Source organism: Rhineura floridana, chromosome 4 (genome assembly GCF_030035675.1).
Source record: "Rhineura floridana isolate rRhiFlo1 chromosome 4, rRhiFlo1.hap2, whole genome shotgun sequence".
Taxonomy (NCBI): Eukaryota; Metazoa; Chordata; class Lepidosauria; order Squamata; family Rhineuridae; genus Rhineura; species Rhineura floridana.
Window position 1 is genome coordinate 139,057,857 of NC_084483.1, and position 19,957 is coordinate 139,077,813.

Here is a 19,957-nt window from a genome sequence, read left to right on the forward strand (position 1 = left end):
TGTGTGTGGGGAGAAAGGATATTTGTCCTGATACATCTGATGTGCATTATCTCTCTCTTCATAAACTGTTCTTACTGTCTTATATATGGCCTTCTTTGTGGTGACTTGCTACTGGCATACTGACTTGTAGTTATGGTCACAGTCTGATACCTCTTTGTGGCATGCAACTTATAACCTGTGCTATAAGTTTCTTAAGTTGGATTGTTATGTTATACTGCGGCTATGCTCCTGCTCTCGTTGCTCGCCAACCCTACTTATCCCCCACCCCTCGCCAAACCCCATTCCCCCCACTAACCCTATAGATCAGGGGTGGGAAACCTTTTTGGCTCCCAACCCGTGCCAAGTTTGGCAGGTGCATGAAACAACCCACCTGTCAATCGTATGGTATCATTGTGGTTTCATGTGATTTACAATTGGGTTGCCCTGTTCACCAGTCAAAATCCTAACAACAGAGGTTGAAAGAAGGAGGGAGGGTGGGAAGGCTTGCAACGTTTGTCCTATGGCAATCCTTTCAATCTTTTGTGGTCCTCCCTCTACTTCTCCTTTGCTCCACCATGTAGGAGGTGCAAAGGAGAAGGACAGGGAGGATCGCAAAGCCTTTTGGGATCTCCTTTGCTCTCCCAGGTCAGCCTAGGTGGTAGAGGGCAAAGAGAAAGAAAGCGGCAGGAAGTGGCAAAGCAGGATGGTTGCTGGGGAGTTGCCTTGGCCTGACTGTTCTTTCACAGCTTGCCTGGGCTGCCCACCCACCCCATCTCCTTCTCTATGCTCTCTGATGCTGCTGACGCCAAAACAATGTCATTGGTGTGAGGTAGCCAGAGGTGGCAGCAGCAGAGTAGGACCGTTGCTCAGGGGTTGCCCCAGCCTGTCCCTGTTTCTCCACAGCTCACCTAGGCCTCCCACCTACCCTCTCCCTCCTCTGCTTCCCTCCTTCTCAACCTCCAATGCTGGCTCAGCAGCTCTCATAAATCAGTTAGTGCACTGTAGTTTGTAGCACCTTCTGTTGGTGGCCAAACGAACTGCAGCATGATGACAGTCTTACATAAATATAGATACAGGAAGATATATAGCAACCTCTCTTAAAAATTACTTTTTTTTAAAAAAAAGTTGGGTGTTCAGATGTCACTAATGCTGTGACCCACAGTTTTTGCATAAGCCCCCCATCTGCTTTAAATCTATCAGTGATGATCAGGCCAGATGCTGAAACAGAGTTGGGATACCTATGACCCTGCAGATGTTGCTGAACTATAACTCCCATCATCCCTGATCATTGACAATGCAGGCTGGGTTCGATGGGATCTGGAGTCCAAGAACATATGCAGGGCCACAGGTTCCCCACCCCTGCAGTATATAAATATACCTTTCCATAATGCCTAAGCTCACCAAGCATCTGTGAGGACAGGCTATCCTAGCTATTGCAGCAAAGGATGCTGAGCAGATGTAATGCACTCTTTGGTTACTGGCCTCATGCTGAGGTATCAGCAACCACCCTGGCTATGCAGGTTATGCTTATTCAACACTTCTTTCTCAAAGGCACATCCAAACCTTTTCTATATATTCTGTATCTCAAGCTGAACATAAAATTTGTAGTAATTAGGTTAATATATGTTAATGGAACAGCTAAATCTCCAATATTAATCTTCATTATTTCCAGCTGGGACAACATTCTATAAATAACAGTACAACTTGCCATTTCATGGATAAAAGCAGGCAAGAGAAAATCAAACCTCTGTTGCTCAGTTTGTATATCTTAAATAGAACTGACTGCTTCAGAGTAAGCTGAATATGCCCCCCTTTCCTCTCTCCTCCATTTCTTCGGTTACTGTGTGATTGGAAGCAAAAATCACATGCATTTAGCAGTAGCAAAGTCCAGAGTGTGGTCAGCCTTAGCAAGCATGTCAGAGAAGTGGGAGAGCCATTTTTACCAGCTCAGACATGGTCTCACACAATTGTGCCTAGTCACAAAAAAGTGCAAATGAAAAATGTGCCTTGAATGTGCTTTGGGTGACTTGCTCAATCTAATGCCTATTTGTTGAGGTCTTTGCATGTTTTTTCCTGGCATAAATACACTTGAACTAAACCAAGCAACCATCTTGGCATTGCTAAGTCTATTTCATCTTGAAATGAAGTAAAAAAACAAGAAAGGGAAAGAGAGGCAAACTAAGTATTTTAATGTCCTAGTCACTAGTCATGTCCTAGTCCATTTAATGTCCTAGTCACTGGGGGTTTGAAGAGCAGCATGAGGATATTTGAAAGTCCTTTTTCAATATGCCTGTGCTGCTCTTTGAGCTTCCAAAAACTGGTGGCTTAAAGAGCAGCGCCGGGCTGTTTACAAAGGGCTGTTTGAAAGCCTGCACTTTAAAGTCCTGACCACTGGGGCTTCAAAGTACAGCATCACCTGATATCAGTATTACTTCAAGTGACTGACAGGTAGATGGCCCTGCCAGGAGTCAGGGAGATTAAGATCTGGCCTGCCTGCCAGAAAAGATTATCCTCTTCTAACCTGGTGTAAGGTGGTTGTGTCCTGTAGGGAGATGGTGTTGATTTAGAGATGGTGAATTTCACTCAGCCCAGTTCAGAAATAGATCACCATTTATAAGTATTTTTAGAGAACTCTCAGGCAGGATCCTATTACCAGCTTCAGAAGTGCCCTCACACTAAGAAATGTATGCCTACTAGTAGGAATGGGCAAGACATTTGATTTAGTTCACATTTCAAGCTGAATCTATCAAATTTGCACTTTCTGAAACAATTTGAGAACTGAAACACAGCCATCCTTTGAAATTTTCACTTACTCAAATTGGGCAATGCAATTCACCAATCAAACCATGTTTACAAAAATGCACATGTTAGGGGGAATTGTGCATAAAAATGAATACATGAGTGAAAGTAACATACAAAAAATGCATTTTATGATGAGAAATTGCTTGCAAAATGTGTACATTAGTCAAAGGTACCTTATAAAAGGTGTTTATTAGGAGAAATTTGTACTAAAATGCTGGAGAATTTTCATGAGGAGTTTTTTTTTTAAAAAAAATGGCAAATTGCTGCAGAAAAGTGGAGAACTGAATTTAAGATTGGGAAAATGAGAAACCAAAAGAACTGAAATTGACAGATCTTTCCATCACTACTTACTAGTGTGAATTGGGCTACCAGAATGAGTTCTGTGCAGCCTCCCTCAACCTACTGCCACAATGTTACCTGTTTCAAGTGTGATTGAGGCACAGTAAGCATTAAAGTATTTTTATGAGTTTAGGTAATCAAAAGGGTATGCAGTTCAGCTAACTATATTTAAAGCTTCTGGCAGGAGTAAAATTATAACACATTGCATGAATAATAATCTGTTCACCTGCACAATCCCACGTTCTATACCCTTTTGATGGGGTTTCTGAAGCAGCTGAAAGATACAATAACAAAATATATCCTTGGGCCCCTGTGTTTCCTTCTCTTCATCAAACAACCTTTCTCGTCTTGTACATTTCTTCCACTTTTTTTGCTCTCTTCATTCCTTATTTTTATCATATCTGTTTTGCATGCTCTAGTAAATGTGCTTTTGCACAGCAGCTGACCTCAAAATTGGGACTATAAAAGTTTAACTGTTGCTGCATTTAATTTAAAACTGATATATGAACAGAGCTTTTAGGGTGCAATCTCTTACCCAGGGAGTAAGCCTTGTTGAACTCACTCACTTCCAAGTATGCCTGTATAGAATTGTGCTGTTATAATGGAACTCCCCTGTCCCTTCCACCCTCCCCCACTGCATATACTTCGAAACAGATCCAGAAGGTTGGGGGATCCTCTATAGCAGATTGTAGGGACACATGGGAGGAGGAGAGGAAATGGAAGTCCATTGTGTCAGCAGAACTAAGCATACACAGCATTGGATACAATCCTGCATCTCTATTAAAATACTGACATTCAAATAGGTTTATAGAATGCAAACCATCCCTTCCTCACACCAAGTGTCCAGCTTTAATGCCTATCAAAGCTTTAATTCCCTGGTGTTGATTTTACCACTGAAATAATAACTGTCAATTGACATTTCTGTCTCTTGCCTTCTCCCTTCCAAATACTGAACAATGCAATTCAGAAACAGAGGAGCATGTCAAACAGAATGTCAAAACCTGTCAGCTTTCAGGGAGGCTTCATCAGTGCTGCATGCACCACACTGGAGCCAACAATATTGCCAGGCATTCAGGATGACCATAGTTTAATTTTGTCACTAGTGCTCTGGCTTAAGAAGTAAATATTAAAAAGGAAAGGACTAGCATGCACTCCCATTATCTCAGGGAGAGTGCTTGGTAAATGTTTTTTGAAAACACAGTATCATCTTGGGGATTTTGTTCCTGCATTACACAATCACTACAGCTATCAACCTTTGTGGTCAATTAACAGTGCGGCCTTAACTCACTGCTGACATACCAATCAATTAACACATCCCTATGGCTTATGCCTCCCACCATGCCTTAACTTTTAAAGTTATCCTTAGAGAAATATAATAAACAGTTATAGCCACTGATGTGTCATAAATGCCAGGTAGTCTTTGACTGCAGAAGGTGAGAAGATTGACCTGGCTCCACCCATCTCGCAGATATTCCCACAGCTGACATGTTGCCCTTCTGAAACTGCCATTGAAACTGCCAGGTGCCATAGAGACAATTGCCAAAGTATGATAAACAGGGTGGACTATTCCATTTTGTTTATTTCATGCAGGCTTTCCAGGAGGTGGATGCCTGTATGTATGTGAAAAACATTATTAGCTACCATTATGGTTAGGCGCACGCAGTGTCAGAACCTGAGTTTGCCATGGATCTTGAGGGATTTCAGGCAGGGATTCCACCATCACTCAGCTGTGGTCTGACTAAAGCAGAAGTGGGAAACCGGTTGCCATCCAGGTGTTATTGTACTATTACTCCCATCATCCCTGACCATTGATCATGATGGCTGGAGCTGACATGAGTTTGAGTCCATTAGCATCTAGAGGGCAAAAGATCCCCACCCCCTGTACTGAAGTACGGTTCTAAATGGAGACCATCCAAACCAAGGAAGCCCCTTAACAACAGGGCAATATTCCCTGACCAGAAAAAGCTTTCCAGTAGCTTCCTCACTGCTTTGAACGACGGTGGGATTCTGCAGCTGCATAACCTGTTATAGACTACTTTTGCCTTTCTGTACCCTTGACAGGAGCTGGGTTTGACATGTCATTTGCCAAGGGATGGCATCTATGTGGATTCAGATAGGAAGGTCTCCATGAGAAATGCATGAGGCAAGGGTGTATCTGTTGCTTTTCACTGCCATGAATGTTGACCATGTGTGGTGGGGAGCATAAGAAACAATGGTAGCTAAGTCCATGTGCAAAGCCACCAAAGGACAGCCAGGAAGAAAAAAGCGGTTGCATGAATGTACAAACCCAACCTGAATGTTGTTCTTTATGATTATACAGTTTGAAAATAGCAAATGTGTGACATTCGTTTGTACTTCAGCTTTATTTTAAACCCTGGGAACATTGATTTCCTGTACCTTTAGTTCAGTCAAGCTGTCAGTTTGATTCCAAAAGAATGGAGGGTGAAAGGGATTTATAGCTGATAGTTTAATTATTGGTGGAAGAGTTGATATCAACACTTGAGATGAAAGCTGAATCTCTCCCCCCGTGAGTTAAAAGCCATCTACCTGTTCCTACTGAAATCTACAGGGTTGCTGTTCACCTTAATGAGAAAAGGCTCAAGTTCCAAATCTCCCCTTCTGACTCTTGAAAGAGGAAATCGAAGTTCATTTTGCTGGTTTCATTTCCTTTGACTCTTCCTTTCCTGTTCTCTTGTTCCTGCTTCTCTAGGGGTCATTACAAGCACATTAATGAGTTGGCTCCACAAAGGCACTGATGGTTTTCTACACCCCAGAGGCTTTGTGTTACCACATACCTCCTTCTTACTGAGCCTATCTTGCATCTTATGACAGACCAACATCTCACAGGCAGGCAGACAACTCATGCCATGAGCAAACAAAATGGCTTTCGGACTGGCTTTCTAGCATGTCATTAAGATATTTCTTTCTCTCATATGTTTGGTACTTGCCTGTAAATGCAGCAGGAAAAATCAATGGATGCACCCATTGTTTTATTGATTTACAATATTTATAATATTTTGTTACTACACTTGCTCAGGAAATGTATCTCTAAACATGTCTGTAAACACTTTTCTGTGTTCAGGGAATGAACCCCTCTGGCAAACAAATGCATGGAGGATTTTAACTCAGATGGTGTCCTAAGGGGACTATTTCCCAATGCAACCCTGGGCTTATTTCATTGGAGGACAGAGTATGGTCAGCTGGTGGGGCAGGCCAATAATAAAACATTCACCAAATACAGATGTGAGCCAAGCATGTGTAATGTTAAGGTAACCATACAGCCATGAATTTCACTGGGTGACCATGGGCCACTCACTGCCTCTAAGCCTCAGAGGAAGGCAATGGTAAACCACATCTGAATACTGCTTACCATGAAAACCCTATACATAGGGTCACCATAAGTCAGAATCGACTTGAAGGCAGTCCACTTCATTTTCAAGCATGATTGCAAAGGAATAAATCCCATTGAACTCAAAAAGCATGCAAACGATCAAACCTGATCTCCCCTCCTCCTCCCTCCCATCACCTCGCTTTTGCCCCTTCCCTTGCCCTTCCTTCACCCCTGCCTCTCCCCTTCCAATACCCTCCTTTCTCCTCCCCCTCCTTCTGCTCACCTCTGCCCTCCCCCCTCCCCCCCATAGTCTATTTTACCAAATTCTTCCAAGCTACACAGGAAGTGGATTGGACTGTGAAAGACCAACCCAAATTGTGTTTGCATTTTGACAAATTTTTAGAGCAGTACAATATCTCAGAGAGGAGGCCAGGTCTCCTGCTCCCCTGGTGCATTCACTATATCTGCCCAATCTCCATGCTTTTTAAAGTTTGATAGAAATATATGTTGGCTGTAGGAACATTCTCAAACCACAAGGGTTTTTTTTGCCTATTAGTGAAACAAAGCCCTATGAGGAGAGACTGAAAGAAGTGGGCATGTTTAGCCTTGAGAAGGGAAGACTGAGGGCAGATATGATAGCACTCTTCATATACTTGAAATGTTGTCACAGAGAGGTCAGGATCTCTTCTCAATTGTCCCAGAGAGCAGGACATGGAATAATGAGCTGAAGTTACAGGATGCTGCCATGACCTCAGCAGTTGTGGTGCGTGCCATCCACAAGGGCATTGGGGAGGTAGCCACATGGCTGCAGGCAGTGATGTCATCCATGTGATGTGTGAAGGCCTCTGTGGATGGGGGCGTGGTGGCTGTCTGGGGCCAGTCGGAGGTCCTCCATTGGAGCACACAGCAGATGCAGAATGACATAGAGATGATGGCGGCAGAGGTGTCCACGATGAAACCCCTCCTCCGTGCCTTGCTGGAAGATGTGCAGAGCAATGGGGCTGTCTTTTTCCTAGACACAGGGTGTGGGTGCTCCATGTATATTTGTTTACCCAGTCATGCTGTGTTGCGCTGCCTGTGCATACGTATCGGCGATTGGCAGAGTGGGCGGTGGGCATGCATGGGGTGGGGTGGGGCTGCTGTGCTCTGCTGCCAGGGTGGCCGCTGCTGTGGCTGCCATGCAGTCACCCTGACTCTATGGTGTGTGTGTGTGCATTCCACTGCTGCCAATCCCAGGATGCTTTCCAGGGGCTGCATGTGAGGTTTCTGGCTGTTTGCAGTGGGCATTGGCAGGCTGTCTCGGGTGGCTGCTGCCATGGCAACGAGCACTCCACTGGGGGCCGATTTCCCCCCTAGCATTCCATCTGCAGACTCCTGTGTCTGCAGATGAATAGATTTGCATTGTGTGGCTCTTACTCCCCCGTAGGGGTATTTGGGAGTGGAGGCTCATGCTTTCTTGTCCCTGCCTGCAGCTCTGTTGGCTGAGCTGGTGTTCCGCTGGCTCGGGACCTCCCAAATGGCAACTGGTTCCCGCAGAACTTTTTGACAGCTCCTCCTCTGCTGGCAACCCTTCTGCCAGCTTCCCATCTCTTGGATTGCTCTGTAGGTTTCCAGCCAGCCAGCTAACTGTAGAGTGCTGTCAAGTACTCAAGAAAAAGGAGAAAAATGGCCGCTATGATTGTGAGTGCTTTAAAAGTGTAAAGGGTAACTTAGGGTAGATATTTTTTCAGATCACGTTATCTCTTTATTTCACCCTTCAGCAAAAAGCACCCAATCCTGCTGTACTCATCATAATAACTGCAGAATAAACCAACTCTTAATTCTCACTGCACACACAAAAAAACACGCTGGCTTGGTGGAGAACACAACTGAAACAGAAAAGCAAAGCCAAGGAATGTCCAAGGGGTGGAGTCTAACTCTAGCCCATGAAACAAAGTTCTAATATGTAACTCTTCAAGCGTCATGTTACTATTCAGGCTGGATTTTTTTCAGGATCACTTAAGAAATTATAAGGTGATTGTGATCATGAGAAATTCACTCTCTGCCAGGGAAAGTCTTGAGTGAACAGACTTTTGGGGGCTCTTCCTGATGAGGCTTTTGTTGCGCATTCACCCTGTCTTATTCACTGAATTTTTCAGAAGGTGGTATTCTTAAATTTCTCCTGTACTTAAAACAAGCCATCATTCTTTAAGTGGAGGCTATCATTGTCGATTATGTCACAAATTAAAGAAGGCAATTTTCCTAAAAAATCCTAGGAGAGCGCAAAAGCACAGCTCTGGTGGTAGCCCACCCATTTGCCCCATCGTGGCTACAGGGTTGGCATCAGCACTGGTGTGCTATCATAGCTCTTATACTGGCCTTTTCAAGTAATGTTTATGTGTAGCTTAAGGCAATTCACATATTTCTTTTTTCTGTGTGCCGAGTGGTCTGTAGACTATGGGTTGTATCCAATGAAGTTCTATTTCTCCCTCCAGTGACCCACTAGGTCCCTCTACCACTTAGCTGCTGACCACCCTACCAGGTCTAGTAGTCACTGGCTGTCACTGCGTCCACATGCTGATGATACTTCATCCCAAGCTTCGTATGACTTCTACCACCAGAAGGAGCATCTGGAGAAAGGCCTCAAATGATGAATGCAGGTTTTAATGACCGACAGCACTGTACATCTCAGCGTTCTGAGTACTGTTGATCAAGTTACAGTATGATGTTTCTTATGTCCAAACAAATTAATTAGGTCTACCCAAGTCTTTTAACCAAAATGGAGACAATAGTCAAGAAATCAGAAGAAGGCTAGGACTGGGGAGGGCAGCTGTGAGAGAACTAGAAAAGGTCCTCAAATGCCAAGATGTATCACTGAACACCAAAGTCAGGATCATTCAGACCATGGTATTCCCAATCTCTATGTATGGGTGTGGAAGCTGGACAGTGAAAAAGGTGAATAAGAGAAAAAACAACGCATTTGAAATGTGGTGCTGGAGGAGAGCTTTGCACATACCATGGACTGCAAAAAAGACAAATACTTGGGTGTTAGAACAAATTAAACCAGAACTGTCACTAGAAGCTAAAATGATGAAACTGAGGTTATCATACTTTGGACACATCATGAGAAGACACGATTCACTAGAAAAGACAATAATGATGGGAAAAACAGAAGGGAGTAGAAAAAGAGGAAGGCCAAAGAAGAGATGGATTGATTCCATAAAGGAAGCCACAGACCTGAACTTACAAGATCTGAGCAGGGTGGTTCATGACAGATGCTGTTGGAGGTCACTGATTCATAGGGTCGCCATAAGTCGTAATCGACTTGAAGGCACATAACAACAACAAACAAGTCTTGTCATTTTCCATTTTTTCTAAAATACTTTTTCTTAGCCACTTTTGATGTCCCAGCAGTTATTTCCTCAAAGGCACATAGATGAGTGTGGATTGCAAAAACTTTCCGTTTATTTCAAAAACTGAACAGAAGTGATGATCATTTACCTCCCGTTACAGCACTCTGCCCATCCCCTGCCACAGCATGAATGGTTGTCCTCAACATTTTCTTTGCCCTCTCCTTAGATGTGAATGTAGTGGCTGACTGTGGTAATCCACTGAGCCTATCCTTTCAACAGCCAAGTTTCTTCTTGGCATACCAGAGATGAGATGCTGAGACTACAAGGTCACAGAAGTGTCCAGTATGAATTCAAACACTTTCAAACAGATCACATCTTGAGGTGTACACAGCACATAATGAACTCCCTGGACTATATTCAGCCTGCACAGCAGAACAGATGGGTTAGCAAGAGCTGGAATCAATAAAGTGATTTAGTGCATAGGTGATCGTACATCACATTTTAGTCTAAATTAAATTTTTAAATGACCTCATAGTCCTGATAATATTCAGTGTAATCTACCTACCTGGGGAAGAATGGCAACAAGCCCTAATTAAATGTGATCTCTTGCTCTTATCATTCCACACTAATTAAGTCAAGTAATGGTTAAGCTCTGGAGAACATAAGCCATGAATGAAGTATAGAACAGAAACTCTAATAAGCAAATGCATCAATGAAACAAATCTGCAGGGCACTTAGTTCTATTCTTTGTCAGAATATGTTCCTTTGGTTCATCTCCATGTTGAGTGATGACACTGATCCTTTCTTTGTATTTCAGGCTTGAACAAAAGTGCACCATTAACGTTGATTTGGTTGGGACACTGGGTGACCTTGGGCCAGTCACTGCCTCTCAGCCTCAGAGGAAGGCAATGGTAAACCACCTCTGAATACTGCTTACTGCAAAAACCCTATTCATAGGGTTGCCTTAAGTTGGAATCGACTTGAAGGCAGTACATTTTACTAGGCATACAAACAATCAACCAGACAATGTAAACATTAATATGCTTAATTTGCATAATTAGCAAATATCCCACCTGGATTTGTGTGACTATAATATGGCAACTCTATGTGTTACTCATCCTTACCTCACTGTCTGCTGTGGGAATGAAGCCATATGTCATGCCCCCCTCAGAGGACTCATCTGAGGAGGAAGAGGAATGGGAGACCGCAGACTCAGGAGAGGGGACTGTGACGCCCTTCCCTGGCTCTCCCTGTCAGGTTCCTACCTGCTCATGGCTACTGCCTTTCACTAGGCACCACCAGGGACTCCACCAGTCCAGACTGTCCTTTTTTATGGTTTCTCTCTCTGCTCTAGCACAGATCTCAATAGATCCCCCTGCTAGGCAGCACCACCAGTCACGTTCTACAACCAATGTTCCCAGAGACCTTGCCTGAGTCTCTCTATCCAGTTACATTCGTGACTGCGTGCCTATGCTGTTCCCAACCCCCTTGTATCAATGCAGATAACTCATAACTCGGGGTTGCTCTGGATACTTATAATGTTATCTTCTCCTCTTCACCGCTGCCACCATTTGTTACTGTTTTCCTTCAGCCTTGGTTATTACCTTACCCTCCCTTCTGGTCTGTGAAACCCCAGCCAAGGATCAGGCCTTCGGTAAACCAAAATAGTATTTATTAAATAACATTAATAACGAGATAACTTTGATAATGATCTACAAGCTTATGGTTTCATCTATTACTGTGATATTTGACTTATTACAAATCCGAACTCCACCTCTCTCTTTCTCCACACTCTCCTGACATACACCAACTCACACCCACCTCCAAACTCCACCAAAACAACCCACTCACGTCCACCAAACACCTCTCAAACAACCCACTCACGTCCACCCAGATTCAACTGTCATCCTTCCATTTATACTCTCAGCCATCCAAACACTCAGCCAATCATCCAGCATTCTACTGCTCATTTACTCCCCCCTCCTCTTTCATTCCACTTACCATGTATCTTCTATACAAACAGCACTTACCATATATACATTAATACAGGAACATCACAGGGACAAGCAAAGAGACAGCTCAGGATCCTTCACCAGACCAGGGGCAAGCCCCTGAGGGAGCCCACCTGTCAGAGTCGGGAAGCGACCAGGAGGCTGCCCCTTCCCCAGCAGAGAGAAGACAGCTACAGGTGTTGCAGCAACGAAGGCAATCAGCTCGATTAAGGAGCAGGAGAGCTCGCAAGAACACAGGCTGATTGGAAGCACCTGGCCTCAAACGCCAAGCATAACAGACTGGAAGGAGAGGGAGACTTCTTGCTAGAGTCAATGCCAAGCCTTGCTGCAGACATTGCTCTGGCTCCCCTGTTGACCTGAGCCTTGGATCCTGCCCTGCCTGATCGGATCTCTTGGTTTCTGGACCTTTGGACTACCTTATGGACTTGACTCCCCTGCATCCTCCTTTGGCGCTTCCCAAACGGTAAACATGCTGGCTGGCCCCCTGGTCCCTCCTGCCTAGCAGATTTATGGTCTGGCCGGCAGCTGGTATCTGTTAAATAGTTGCTAGCCACTGTGAACCCACCATGTCTGACACCATGTATAGTGTGACAATGTTAGGTCACACATTGTGTTTACCTAGAGGAAGAGAGAGCCCCATATTTTCCCCTTTTATGGAGATTATGATGATTAACTGCCCTGGGAACTTAGGGTGGTGAACAATATAGAAAATACAATCCATATTATAATTTAAAAAATCTAAAGATACATTTGTAATTCCAAACAGAAACAAAAAGAATTCTAGCTGCTGAAATTCCACTTGACATGCATGTCTCAAAAGCCCAGGTGAGCAGATGTCATCAGTTTGCTTCTAAACACCATCAGCATTTATCTGTAGATACCAGAGGCCGTATCTGGTTCATCTCTTGTTATGATACAGTACTAAGGGAGCAAGGGTCTATTCCCCACCAAACCTGTGTCCTATGAAGATGATGGGAAATAGTTCTCTTATGTCCCAGTGGTGTAAGAATTCAAAACTAGCAGTCTGAATTTGTGAAATTCCTTGTTTATGTATCCTACAAAGATGCACAAATTCTAAGAGTTTCAGTTTGAAGTGCAATTTATAGCATGACTAAGATCACATAGGCCAGAACTGCTTAGAGCAGGTGTTATTAATGTTCTGCCTGTTGGTGCCAAGGTGTTCTTGAGGTCTTCCCGTAGTGCCCACAAAGTCCCTGAAGTCCTCCACACACACCTTTGGTAGTGAGGATGGTTATCCTTTTTGCCCTTGAAAAGTACATGGAGCTAAATAAGAAAATGGAAGAGTGATGCTTTTTCAGCTCTATGTGCTTTTCAAGGCTCAGATGAATTCTGTTGGAACCGACTTCTTCATAGATTCTGTCTCTTGGGGTGGGGTGTAAAAATGAGCAGAGTGGGTGGCAGCACTTGCTCAAAAATCCAAATGTGCCCACAGGCTTAGATTGGTTGACAAGCCCTGGTAGAGATTCCGATGGGATATAGTTGGACTGACTGCTTTATAGTTTAAAACTGGCACTTTGATTTGTGGTGTTGATCTGCTCCTTTTTGATTCATTTTAGTGATGTTATTGGGCCAATAACTTTTACATAAAAGATGCACAGGAGATACTGCCCAAAGGAGCTTTTGACAGTTGTTATAGTGCATTCAAAAGTATGTTAAACTTTCACCAAGTTTAGTACAGTGACAGCTGATGGGACAGCAACAATTCATGAGTAACTGGCATTTAAACAAGAGCCAACAAATGTTTGATTAGGCAATTTAGGCTTTGTTTAAAATGAGCTGCAAGAGGCACCCTTCACTTACTCAATATATCATCATTAGTTTTAATCAGCCATATTTGTTGCCCCCCCCCCCGTTTTGCAAAAGGCTCAGTTAAAGTCTAAGCAACATTTACATCTATGTCTTCATGCACAATGCTATCTTAATGAAAATATGTGTCTCTTTCTCTTGACACTCCATCAGTGAAATGACCCCAGATGACTTTATTATCTGTATAACTATAGCTCAAGTAGGCAGCATACTGATAATCATATGCTGAATTTCACATTTCCATCTAACACTGACAAGGAAGAAGCTATCAGACAGCTGTTTCACATACTGAAACACTGGAATGTGCTATTTTTTAACCTTTCAAAGGAGCTAATGATATCCATTTCCTCCTTTCTAAAATTTTCAAGTCTGCTGTTATAGTACCACCTATAAAACAATGTTCAATATTACCGTGTGAATTTTGTTGTAATAGACCAACTGGATTTTGCTCAGCTTTGGAAGATAATGAATTGAGACATGCAAGTAACCATTTCTAGAGCTGGAGGAATAAGATGGTCATGTCATCTAGATTTTCCCATCCAGAAAGATGGGAATTTGGACCAAAGTAGACATGATGTCATTGACTGAATACAATTAATATGCATGTTTAAAAATGTAAACAGTAACTGGAAGGGGGCTAAACAGTATCAGGACTGTAACTGTGGGTAGGGGAACATTTAACGCCCTGCCATGGTTCTGTAAAAAAAACACCCTCCCATCAGGAATGAATCATTCATTGGCACTGATGGAAGCTTACCTCGCTATACAATTAGCATTTGCAAGGAAGCAGGGATTTTTATTGAGTCTACAGCAAGGGTGAAGGGTTAAACCCCCTTTCCCCACCTTCAGCTTCAGTTCTGATTGGGACCCTTTGTGGCTGATATTTTCATTTTTTTTAAATGTGCATATTAATTGCATTCACTCAGTTAACATCACATCTGTTTTGGTCCTTTGATTATGATGTGAACTGCATCCACCTGTTCAGCAGATTCAGCTTCTAATAACATTGTATTTAAGATGCTTTGTAAAATTAATCTCCACCTTTGCTAACATAAGGGCTACAATATTTTCTTCATTTCTTCAGCCTGGGTGCACCAGTCAATGCTAGAGACAAACATATCTTAGTGCTATTTTTAAAAATGTTTTCAAGAGCATTTCCTTACTTTCTTCTTGATCCCGGCAGGGCTCTGTGTAACTTGAAACTCTAACAGGTTGGATAGTGAGGTGTCACAGAGAAACTTGGTTCATCTGGAACTCTGCACATCCTCTGAAATTGTATGTTCATTTTGCTTTTCTCTGAGTAATGTGTGGTGCCATTTCAAGAATCAGAGAAAGTTATATTCTCACTTCAGGGAAAGCTCTAGTGGTTTTTGCCAAAGAATCTTTCTAATAGCTGCTTTACCTGGAATTTCCCAACTAAAAAGCAATAACATTGACTGCATGCGTAATTAGTTCCTTGAATCTTTCCCATATCTAATGCAAATATCCACTTCAATGCCCTTATTAAGATATTAATTTACTCTAGGGAAATTACAATGGGCCCCCCATAATTGGCCTAAATTGACATTTCCTGGGAAATATCTCCACCTTTTCCCATAAGAAATAAATCAGTCACCTGGCTGTGAATTCTCACTGGTCAAAGCCCCCTCCTGGCCCCTGTGCTGTCAATTTACTAATTTTGCCCTTTCTCATTTAATCTGATAACAAAGAGATGTGGGGCCAAACTAGATGTTGTTTGAGGATGCCTGTAACACTTCTACTGATTTTTGAAAAATGAAAAGCAGCCTTGGGAGGCTGCAAATTTGACTTTAGAAGTGGCAAGGGAAAGAGGGAGTTTAACTCTTTTCCTGCTGGTCATTTTCCACCAAATATCCTCCACAGTAGCTTTTTCCTGCATGGAGGAAAAAAAGCATTTGGGGGGGATTTTGAGTGAGGGACAATGTTGAATAGGGAAAGGATTATGTACGCTCTCCTCACCCAGTATTTCTGTTTTTGATGGCATCCCTCTGAGACTGATTTTCATTTTTTAAAAAATTTAATTTAAATTTTTTGGGAAGAAAGTTACATCTGTATTTAACATTAGTTTGACCCATACATTACTGGCCAAATACTGCTGATATATGCAGATATATGATGTGGGTGTTTTTTAACACAATGGCTAAGATAAGATGAACAACCCATATCTTCCCACAGAAGTTTTAAGTATGTTAGCTAAGTTATGGTTGAGCTGTTAAAGGCAGTAGACTATATGCAGGCCTGTAGCTGGGGGGTGGGGGAGGAAATGGGGGCACCTCCCACCTAGAGCTGTGCTTCGCCCTCCCTAGGTTTTTTGGGGGAGGGGAATTGTCTTCTTTTTAATTTGTGACATGACAGACACTGACAACCTCCATTTAAAGAACAATAACTTGTTTTAAGAATAGGAGCAATTTAAGAATAGAACCCACTGAAAAATTCAATTTACAAGCCAGGGCAAGTGCACAGCAAAAGCCTCATCTGCTCTCTCAAGACTTTCCTGACTGAAGATGGATGTTGCATGATCACAATCACCCTATAATTACTTAAGTGACCCTGAAAAAAACAGCCTATATAGTAACATGGCTCTTGGAAGATTTAAATATTAGAACTTTGTATTATGAGCTAGAGTTAGACTCCACCCCTTGGACATTCCGTGGCTCTGCTTTTCAGTTTCAGTTGTATTTTCCACCCAGCCAGCAATAAAGAAGCATGTTTTTTTTTGCCTGCAGTAAGAAGTAAGACTCTGTTTATTCTGCAGTTATTATAATGGGTAGAGCAGGATTGGGTGCTTATTGCTAAAGGGTAAAATAAAGAGGTAAAGTGATCTGAAAAAGCAATCTACCCTAAGTTATACTTAACTCTTTTAAAGCACTCACAATACTCACAATTAAGGTTGCCAGGTTCATGGCCTGAGACTGATCCTGTATCTTTAGGAGAAGAGAAAGTCAGCCAAATGCAGGTGTTCTTGCAACACTATAATGAGAAAAACCACAAGGTGGAATTCTCCCTTCCCCTGCACAACTTTTAAAGATACAGAAGAACTCTTGGTTGCCAGGCCCAGCCTCCAAAAGGTCTTCTGTATCTTTAAAAGTTGTGCAGGGGAAGGGAGAATTCCACCTTGTGGTTTTTCTCATTACAGTTTTGCAAAAACACCTACACTTGGCTGACTTTCTCTTCTCCTAAAGATACAGGATCAGTCTCAGGCCATGAACCTGGCAACCCTACATCACAACCATAGTGGCTATTTTTTTTTAATGAGTCCTTGATGGCAAAGGGTGAAAACAGTCCCAGAGCAATAGAAATATTGCTTTGTACACAATGGTTAGCTGGCTGGCTGACCACCAAGGCTGTAACTCAGGCCTAATTTCTGGTTTTCCCACATCTCATAATTACTGCTCCCAGCATCTTCATATTGTTATGAGTATGGGGGTTGGAATGGATGATCCCTGTGAGTCCCTTTCCAGCCTCTGAATTGGAATCCTGTGCCTTGGAATGAGGAACTCGCTCTGCTGGTCAGATGAGTCTCTTTTGTTAAGCTAATAGAGTGGCCAGGTAGGAGAAAGGGTCTATCAGTTGCCCAGCAACTGGTGAATGGGCCAGAAAGACCCTTTTGTCATTGAAACTCTTCAGGAGAGCTTCCCCCCCCTCTTCCTGGCAGCTTGCAGAGGTTTGTGTTTGGAGTGTTTAGAATTGCCTGAAGAATCGCTGGGAACTTGAAGCAGGCAGAGAGACTGGCTCTCTGCAACATGGCATTTGGGGTGCCTCCTGTAACACTGAAGGGAAAGCTGGATATTGAACTGCTGATGCCTTGAATCCCTCCATCCTAAGCTCAGGTTAGAATGTGTGTAAATAAATAAACCATATTTCATAAAGACACTGCAGTCTCCGGTGATCTTCCCAAAGGAAACCAACCCTGGATGAGCGCAGGGACCCCCTGAAATTTCACTGCTCGGAGATTGGGGAGGCACGCAACAACATAGATACTAAATGGAATAGTGCTGTTTGGCACCCCATAGTGTAACTGCCAGGAGCCCAAAAATCTACAGTTCTTTATAGCCCTACTCAGAAGTTTGTCTCACATGGTTTGCTAATGCATGAAAGGGAGGCAGGGCTGCCCCAAGTAGCCACACCCCTGATACCATGCATGTTGACTAGGCCTGCTGCCTGTCATCTGTATCTACAGTGTGAATACCTGCAGCAATGGCGCCTCTGTATGTATGGCTGGACATGTGAAGGCTTCCACATGATCCAGAACTCTGAGTGACTTGGGTGGGACTAGATGACACTCAGTGTTTGGGGCATAACTATTTGGCATGGCCCCATATCTCCCTTGCATGTTGGGTGAATGCAGGAATGAAATAGGGCTGATTTGTTCTTATGATGAGCTGTACAGTTCTAATATACTTGCATAGTCTTATATGTTGTTTGCTTATATAAATATAATTATTTTATGCAGATCCTGAAATGTTTAATTATATGTATGATATATTTATTTGAAAGTACATGGAACAAATTCCCAACCATAGTAATATACCTAACCAAACATGTTTCATTTTCTGTGACCTTAAATATAGCCAATATAGTATCTAGCACCCAGAGCTTGGAAAAGTTACTTTTTTGAACTACAGCTCCCATCAGCCTAATCCAGTGGCCATGTTGCCTAGGGCTGATGGGAGTTGTAGTTCAAAAAAGTAACTTTTCCAAGATCTGCTAGCACCAATATACACTTAACAAGAGTTAAACTCCTAATGCTTCTTTTCTTCTAATGGAAGTACATGGCATTTCATTTATTCCCCTTCTGAAATGTGAGGAGATGGTTATGTAAGCAAGTGTATCTGAAATGCCATCAGATACCAACTGGCTTGATTGAGAAATGTTTTATGTGGAGTGGGAAAGAAACAATGCATGTTTTATGAGCCTAATGAATTTTTTTTTTCCAAATGGGAGCTTTAATCCCAGGAACAGAGAAATAAAGTGTGTGTCACTTGTGAAATTGATGTTGTATTTGTTATAGAATATTCCCAGGAAGGAAAGAGGGAACAAAAAAAAAGATATTTACATTTTTGCAATCGATTATATAACTTATTGTACTTCCATTATCTTACATTGTCCTGCTGGAGTTTTTCACTGGAAGATTATCCTTAATCGTGTTGACAAACGTGTACTTTCGGCATACATTTATATGGATACATTTATATGCATGGTGGGAAGTACCATGCATCCTTATGGGGGGTTTTGTATGTAATGCATGGCTCACTACGACCATACTAGCCTGAACATGCCTGATCTCATCTGATCTCCAAAGCTAAGCAGGGTCAGGCCTGGTTAGTACTTGGATGGGAGACCTCCTGGGAATCCCAGGTGCTGTAGCCTTAAAGGAAGGCAATGGTAAACCACCTCTGAATACCTCTTACCATGAAAACCTTATGAATATATCCAAAAGATTCATAGGGTTGCCATAAGTCATAATCAACTTGAAGGCATATAACAACAAATGCATGGTGCTATCCAATGTGAGTATATATGCCCAATGTATGTGTTTCACATTGGCATGATGAAAGATAACCATCCATTGAAAAACAGCTCCAGTCGGATAATGCAAGTGCAATCCACCATTATTTAAAATTGCTTTCTTTTTTCTATAAGCTATAACAAATGCAATATAAATTTTACAAGTGATAAACACTTTATGGGTGGGCATCCATTGGGAAAGGGAAAAGAAGAACTCTGCTGCAGAAGCATGCTGGTAGCAGCATGCTAGAGAGACATGAATTATGTCGTTGACCTTACAAAGTGGAAGGGAGATTCAGTTTTCTTATAAATGGGGCTAATCCTTCAAAAACCGACACCAGGCTTCCCAGGAGTTCTTTCCATTTATCATTTAATATTCCCTAGAAGCCTGTCAAGCCAGTAGAGCTCTAGTGCACTCGGTGTTTATGTGCATAGACACAGAAGCACACATTTTATAAAATATATATGAAATCCAAATTCTAGCCTCTATGCATAGCATGTCTCCACTTGAGGTCTCAATCTCTTTAACAGAAGTATTCATATCCTTGACATTTTAAATTGGAGATGGGTGAATCTATCTCTTGCCCATCTCAGTTTTGCATGCGTTCAGTCATAAATACATTCCATTACATTGCCTGTGATTTTTAAATCACATGAACATTCACATTTAAATTCCACATATTTTCCACTAAAATTACACATTTTGTACACATTTTCCCTAAAATAGATAATTTTGTCTACATCCCCACAAATCTACATTTATGTGCATTTTCGTGTAGTTGAGAACTGCACTGCAAAATTTGGACATG

General features: G+C 42.4%; 1 pseudogene; it reads left to right on the top strand.

The window, feature by feature from the left end:
• The first annotated feature begins 18,891 nt into the window (after positions 1-18,891).
• Positions 18,892-19,010, top strand: LOC133384606 (5S ribosomal RNA; annotated as a pseudogene).
• Positions 19,011-19,957: the final 947 nt, after the last annotated feature.